The sequence below is a fragment of the Emydura macquarii genome, unplaced genomic scaffold (genome assembly GCF_026122565.2).
Source record: "Emydura macquarii macquarii isolate MOO-44397 ecotype Brisbane River unplaced genomic scaffold, CSIRO-AGI_Emac_v2 contig_1253, whole genome shotgun sequence".
NCBI lineage: Eukaryota > Metazoa > Chordata > Testudines > Chelidae > Emydura > Emydura macquarii.
The window spans coordinates 103,558,511-103,566,046 of record NW_027131390.1 but is presented as its reverse complement, the minus strand read 5'-3'; the positions used below and the strand labels follow the sequence as shown (position 1 = coordinate 103,566,046).

The window sequence follows — 7,536 nt, the reverse complement described above, 5'->3', positions numbered from 1 at the left end:
CTCCCAACACTTTTTTAAACTCTCCGCACCAAACTCTCATCAATGAGACTCCTCGCAGGACGAAGGGAACAGAGCCAAGCTGCAGCCGGGATTGGTGCTGGTGGCGGCCGCCGCAGCTTTTAAAAAAGGCACAAAAGGGAAGGACGGCGGGTGGAAAGTCCCTCCCACGCCCCCCCAAGTTTATGATGGGGGGCTGAATGAGCCGCCCTGCTCCGGAGCAGCTGCTGGCACCGTGAAAACGTACTGGGTTCTCTCTGTGGGTAAAGTTTCTTTTTGATTCTTATCCCTTTCTCTTCGGGGCGCCTGTATGTGGCGAGGCAGATCGCGGCGAGGGGCTGGGAGGTGGGGAAGCAATGTCCCTAACTGCGCCCGGACCGTGGGGTAGCGCAGCTCACCCTGCCGCCCGTCTTAGGCGCTCGCTGCCAGCAGGTAAGTGGCCCGCTCCCTCCTGCTCTGGGTGCCGTGTAAACGCAGCGGCCGGGGGGGAGCTTTAGCTCAGCCGCAACTTTGTGCGGGTTTCTGGGCTCGGCTGACTTTCCTGCTTGGTGCCATCGCCGGGCTGCGGCTGGGAGGACCCGCGCACGGGGGCGCCTGGGAGAGCCCGAGCCGAGCCGGAGGGGAGCCTGGAACTGCCCAGCCCGTGGTGGTGGGGCGCGGTGTTAATGACAGGCTGGAGCCCCGGGGTCGCCTGATGCGGATTCCGCGGGAGATCCCTGCCCCCTGCACCGTCTAGACTCCATGGGGGAAGACCTTTGCTGCGAGAGGCTCCTTCCTTCCCCCCCCCCCCCCCCCGCTGCTTACATTAGGCCTGGGGGGGGGGGGGAGAGGGGTGTCCAACCCGCTGCTTCCTCTCCCCGCTGGATGGAATTGTTGCATGCACCGTCCTGGGGGGGTTGGGGTGCGGTGCTGCTGGTCCCGCGGTAAGAAGGGGCCGGTGATTTCTGCGGGATGCAGTGGGGACCGCTGCTTGAGTGACAGTCCCTTCCCTGCAACTTCTGCCCAGGGCTGCGCCCACGCTGTGCTGCGTGAGACCTGCTTGTTTTCACACTCGAGGCAGCTTTGCTCCCCAAAGCGATCAGTGAGTTTACTACCGTATTTCAAGTTGCCCCCCACCCGTCTCTTTTCCCCCCTTCCCCCACCGGGAGGAGCGATCTTTCAACAAGTATATTTGCTGAGGAATTTCAAAAATCCACTGCTGCAACTTGATCCCTGTGTGATGAGGAGCAGCTTGGGGAGAGCTGGGCGCCAATCCTATTAAGGATTTAGAGAGCCGAGAGTTTTCCCCTGGACTCAGTGGCTTTAAGACAATCGGGGAGGGGGGGATCGACTCATCTAGATGCCTTTTCTGCCTCAAGTTAATTGCTGTCATTTCCTAGGAAACCTGATTTGTCAAGCCCAGGAGATTAGGATGATTTTTTCAATAAATAAATAAGATACTGTACAGGGTTTGCCTGCAAGACGCTGTAACTTTCATGCCGTGTGTGTCCAGCCAGGGAGACAGTGCCAGCACTGTTAAAGCATTTTCCAATTATACACATACTACTTGATCACGAAGTTGGAAAATTGGATTATTCAGGAAGTTTTGTGGGCCAAGATTAGGTATCTATCCAACAACTCTCTTGTAGAAGGCAAATCTCTATTTTATCTATCATGTTCATATGTTCATGTATGTATACACACATTTTAAGATTGTAAAATTTGAAAATGTACTAGTACAGGCAAAACCCATGTCTACTAACCCATCTTTTATCACGTTGTTGATGGAGAAAAAATACAATTGTAGTGGTCCATGGGGGGAAAAAAAATACTAGCCCTCGGCTAGTGAGGAAGTACAATTTTTTAAGGATATTAAATGTGTTTATTTCTTTGTATATGTGTGTGTGCACATGTGTATATATGTACATGGGCGTGTATATCTAATGAGTTATAAATAAGTGAACACAGTTTTAACTATGGAGTTATCACCTACCCCATCTCTCTGTGTGTGTGTGTGCAATGTGCATTTGTCGAATCTGTTTACATGTCTCTGTATTTTATACAATTAAACATACATCCACCTTTATACATATTGAAACAAATATTTTATTGGGTTATGATGAAGTTTATATCTTGTTATATCTTGATAGCTATAGACAAAAGGAGCAGTTGTAAAACTTTTTTTTTGCATTTGAGGCTCTTGGGATGTTCAAGAATTTGAAAGTAAACGTTTCACTAGCATGCTGCATAAAATAGCATTTAAACAAATATTGTATTGGCATGCACTATGGAGTTAGTGCCAAGAAAGTAAAATAAATAAACCATGACAGCCAAAATATACAGATGTGGAATAGACTAATTTGTTATAAGACTTACCTATTTGATCTACATACCTAGATCTAGATACCTTGCATTTAAAAAAACTTCTCTAAGTTATTAAAATTAGTTTGCATAACTTTGCTAGGGAAAAACCAGAGAATTCTGTCTACATTTTACATTTAACTGGGAAAGAAAATCCTGATAAATTATCATTTATGCTGTTTGACTGTTTGAAATGCATGGTAATTATTGTATATAGCATGTACCCTTGTTTAATTGGTTTGGTTCAACTTTTCTGAGGGGTGGAGATGCGGTAGATAATTGGCATTTTGGCTGGAATTCCCGGAAACTTGGACACCTGTCAAACTTTAATTTTACTTAATAATAATAATAATAATAATAATAATAAAGGCATATTGAGTGTAATTAAAAATCTGGCAAATTTTTAAAACATGAATTAAACTCAGTAGGATTTTTTTAGTGTAATTAGCTTTTTGAAACTTGTCATTCTTTGATCAGATGACCTAGCCATAATACCAGAAAGTGCGTGATCAAGTAAAGTTGAACTATTAATTTATGAATCCCTGTCTATCTAACCTTGCCTTGTGTGTTTGTAAAAGAGCTAATCTTTAAAGAAAGGTGAGGTAAGATTCACTTGATCTTGAATGTTGCTATTGCCTTAAGTGTGTGACTTTGAAGTGCCCAGAAATGCAACTGTTGTTCTTCAAAGAAAAACAGATCTTGAGGACTTTTTCCAACTTCCTTTCAATGTCTTTTATTCAGTGTGTCAAAAGGGATGTACACAGATGGACAAACATTGTTTGTATTAGGTCATTAATTTAGGTAAAAAATTAGAGAATTGGGTCCAAATTCTTCTTTAATACACCTGTGTAAATCTGGAATAAATGCATAGAAGTTATTGCAGATTTTACTTGTATATATGAAAACAGAATTTGACCCTATGCCTCTACATACATAACCTAGATTTCCATAATATCACTTTGAATTTAAAAACATTGATAGTGTTTCTTGCACCAGGAAATTATATAAATGACCACATTTTTGGATGAGATTTGAAAAGCAATTGAAGCTCTTATGGTAAAAGACCGGTGTTGGTTTGCTATTTTCCTTATTCTGGTTACTTTACCCCTGGATTAGCCAATACCATGCTAATGTCACCCATACAGAAAGAATTACTATATGATGGTTTTGGAATTATATTTGGATACTGTCTTTCAGTGATTTAGAGATGATTAATTTTTTCCCCGATCCTGCTTATCTTACTTGGGTTTTAGAAAAACTGGTATTTTTAAAGCAGCTTTCAAACACTTGATTTATTGTTTTGGGACAAGGTAGCACATCCAAATAACACCAGGATGGTCTCAATTCTTAACTTGAAAGTAAAGTAGAAACTGAGTTGACTGCCTCCCCCTGTTTTTGGTGGCCTACTGTAAGTCAGTTGTTTGCACTGCAGTCTGAAAGATACACAAATACGCCATGCTTTTTGTACTCTGAGAAGTGCTTCATAGATTTCCAAGTGCAGATTAGTGAAGACAGTGGATTCAGTAAACAGTCACCAAAATCTATATTTATTTGTGCAGCAAATACCTATCTATTGTTTCACCACAAAGAGTCCACTTAATAATCTGGCTGAGGATTCTAAATCAGTGAGTTTTTAAAAGAGGCTACTTTGGAACATTAGATGTGATTATAGCATCAAACTAATTAGTTGCCACTCCAAACCATAGCTTCCAGGGCTTCACAAAAATGTGATATTTGCACTTCCCACTCACAGTGTAAGCAGCTCATTCAATAGTCTTCATTTCTGCTAATGGAGAAGATTCCAAAGCATTCATTGAAAACTGCTCTATATACCTGTGTAAGTATTTTAAAGTTTTGTACATTTGGACAACTTGTAGCAAACATTGACCAGTATTCAATATCTGACCGCTACTTCTGCTACGTTCCCAATACCACCTAAAATAGTTAGCAAGAGATATTTAGTAATTATGAGGGGTATACAATAAAATAACTGTAGCATAAACGATTTCCAGTACAAGAGGACATTGTGCTGGAAAGCAAACAATACTGACATACACACATACTTTTATACATATATGTATGTATGTAAAATATAAAATAAGAAACACGTAGCATTAGCTCATGTAAACAGCTGATCAGGAATATGTTCCTTTCTGAAATCCGTTGAAAAATCATGTATCTGATATATGTATAATAAGAAATTATATCTTGCATATTAAGCTTGATGAGTGGAGGGAGAAATCATTTAGGCTATTTGTATGTGTCCACTAGTTTTGGGTGCCCAATTTGAGACATCTAGGGCCTGATTTTCAGAAGTTCTAAGTAGCAAGAACTTCAGTAGGATTTATGGTTGCTCAGCATCACTGAAAATCAAGCTCTAGGTATTCTCAAACTGGACACCCAAAATCAGTGGGCACTTTTAAAAATAGGGCCTTCGTGTCTTATTCAAAGCCCAATGTTAGCTGTGGGAGCCTTGTTGTTGACATCCTTGGACTCTTCAGATGACTAAATAAGCTGATGATTTTTTTTTTCATTTCTCAAACCTTTTTGAGACTGTTACCTTAAAGTAGATTATAAATATCCAGCAAGAATGAAATTAAAAAATAGAATTTTAGGTTCCAGAACTTATTATTTTATTTCTTCTACCCCTATGCGTTCTTTTTCATTCAAAAGGAGTTTAGCAGCTTTATCCTGATTCAAGATTTTTCTTTTTGTATCTGTAGGAGAAAAAAACTTTAATTTTGTGGAATGGCAAGAGTAAGCTTTAAGCTGCCTTTGACATTTTGGTTTAACTTGAATAGGTTAATGTGTTTTTTTTTTTTTTTTTTTTTTAAGAAAACAAGTTGGTGGGAAGTGTGTTTTAACTGTGAGTACCCGATTTCAGCCATTAGCATGAGAAAAAAAGTTTTAGTGCATTTACTATTGTATTGAATGAAGAGTTCCAACAGTCAGGGAAAAGAAAGTGAAAGGCTGTAAAGAAATGATGGTCTATTCAGATTATTCAGCAGCCCAAAGCTCTGGTCATCTGCCTCTGAAATCTGTGATCGGGATATCACTTTTATCTTCCTGTGCCTTTCTCTTGCCTTTTTCACACGTTCACTTTTGTCAAGGTTTATTGATCACGTTTTCTTCTCTGCAAATCTGTGGAAAATTTAATGAACCAAAAACAACAGTGAAATAAAAGGAACTTTTTATTCATTAGCACTAGATTGATTTTTTTTTCTTTAGCCTTTACCCCCTTGCCTCCCATGTATGTGATTGTGTAACTACTGTAGTACTTACAGTAAATACAGTAGCAATGACTGCATTAGTAATTATGTTCCAGGGAAAAAATATTTAATATGTGTGACCTAGTAGTAAGTCCAATTCTGATCATTTCTCTTTGTTGTTGTTACTTTTCTGAGTTTCCGATTTTTGACTGGTGTTGATTGTATAGTTTAATATGATCTAGTTTGTATTCTGGAAAGTATTTACCTTTGTTGGAATGAAACCTGTTTGCTATCTGGTAATTAAACCCAAATTTAAATGATTGCAGATTACTAGTAGTTATTTACAATCCTGATTGTTTTGGTGCCGGGATCCTTGTTCATTACACATCTGCTTTACTACTGTGCTGCCCTAGAGGGCTTTGTGATGCAAATGTTTTTGTTAAACTTACAAATAGTTTCAGTATCTAGACCATCTCAGGTGACATAGTTAAAGCTCTTCTTTTCTCCCAGCTGCACTGAAAAAGCTCTAATTAAATGTGGCTTCCAGTACGATTAAGTTTTGCTGACATTTTCCATGCAGCAATTTACCTTTCTGGAATCTGTTGAACTATGGCTCTTTTCGATCCTGTCACTGAGGGAAAACAATTATGCAATGCTCTTTTTAACATTCATTTTGTTTCTGCAGCTTGTAAGTGTAGGGAAATAAATGAAAATGGAGGTGTACGTGTGATGGAGACGTTGCTTTGCTATCCATTGATTCTCAGATAATATCACTATTCCTTATTAGTCTGAATGAAATACTAAAGTGCAAAACCTAAAGGGAGGAAAATTACAGTATTCTGCAGAGTGATCCAAAACATTTCAGAAACATTACTGTAAGTTGTAGTGCTTTGGATCATTACAGCAGTACTATGGGTAAGGGATGGGTTAACAGCTGATATAAGGCAAATGCCCCTAGAGTATTATAAATTATGAGATAGCTGTGATAGTACATGTATGCATGTGTTTCATGCACGTCAATGACTGTATTCATTATAGGAATACACTCCTGTGATTTTAAACTTCCACCTATCTATTCAAAGATTTTCTACCCTGCAGGGTGAAGTCCATTGAGTAACACTGGGTTCCTACTTGGAAAAAAAAATAAAAACACTCTTTTCCTCCATGGAAGGTGGAATTTTAAGGCTCCAAGACTGTGCACTACATGCAAATAAATAGCATGAGCCAGCCTTTGCAGAGTAATGTCTTCACCTTGCTATGGTGCAACAGACTAAAACCTGTTCAGTTTCCATTGTAAGAATGCTCTGAACAGCTCAGATGAACAATTGGTTTGAACAGGGGGCAAAGTTCCCAATGTGATGCTCTAACATACTTTATAATTATCACCATTACAATTTTGAATGCTCATTTACTGAAAGTTAAATGAAGTTTGTTTTTTACCCCCAGTTTATAGAGGAGGGATGTTAAATTATATTGTGAGTGGGGGACCTGAAATTTGTTTAGCAATTCCAACTTTATTAGTTATTCAATGATTTTAAGTAGTTTTATGCAGTTATTACTATTAACTGAAATATCCTTTAAATATGCAGTCCCTTTTTTCAACTTCATGAAGAGAAATATCTTTAGCTAAAATTAGTATATTCCCTCCCCCCTTTTTATTGATCTGTAGGGTCCTATTAGGCCCCCTTTTATCAGCCCTTCTTAAAAGAAAGATCTGTTTATTACTGTGGTGTTAAAAAAGCATCAGTTCCAAAGACCAAGATAGGCCCTTTTCAGAGTGATCCTTAGCAATGCCTCTTTGTGTGGTGGACAATGCAATAAGTCAGACAGGACTTTTTGAGCCACATCTATAAGGAACTGTAAGGGCCACTGAAGTACACTTGTGTTAAGTTGAATTGATTGAAATTTAATGGCTGTTAGTGGCTATGAATGGTAATGATTTTCTAGTATCTTTATCATGCTTGACATTAATAACCGGAGAGTGTGTATG

At 39.3% G+C, this 7,536-nt stretch overlaps 1 protein-coding gene across 1 annotated transcript in view; it reads left to right on the top strand.

Moving 5' to 3' along the window:
* Window positions 1–142: 142 nt before the first annotated feature.
* Window positions 143–7,536, top strand: part of GLI2 (GLI family zinc finger 2) — a 248,298-nt gene continuing 240,904 nt past the window's right edge. Inside the window, exon 1 of the mRNA XM_067549660.1 lies at window positions 143–256. The gene's annotated coding sequence lies outside the window, so the exon portion shown is untranslated. The remainder of the gene's footprint in view (window positions 257–7,536) is intronic.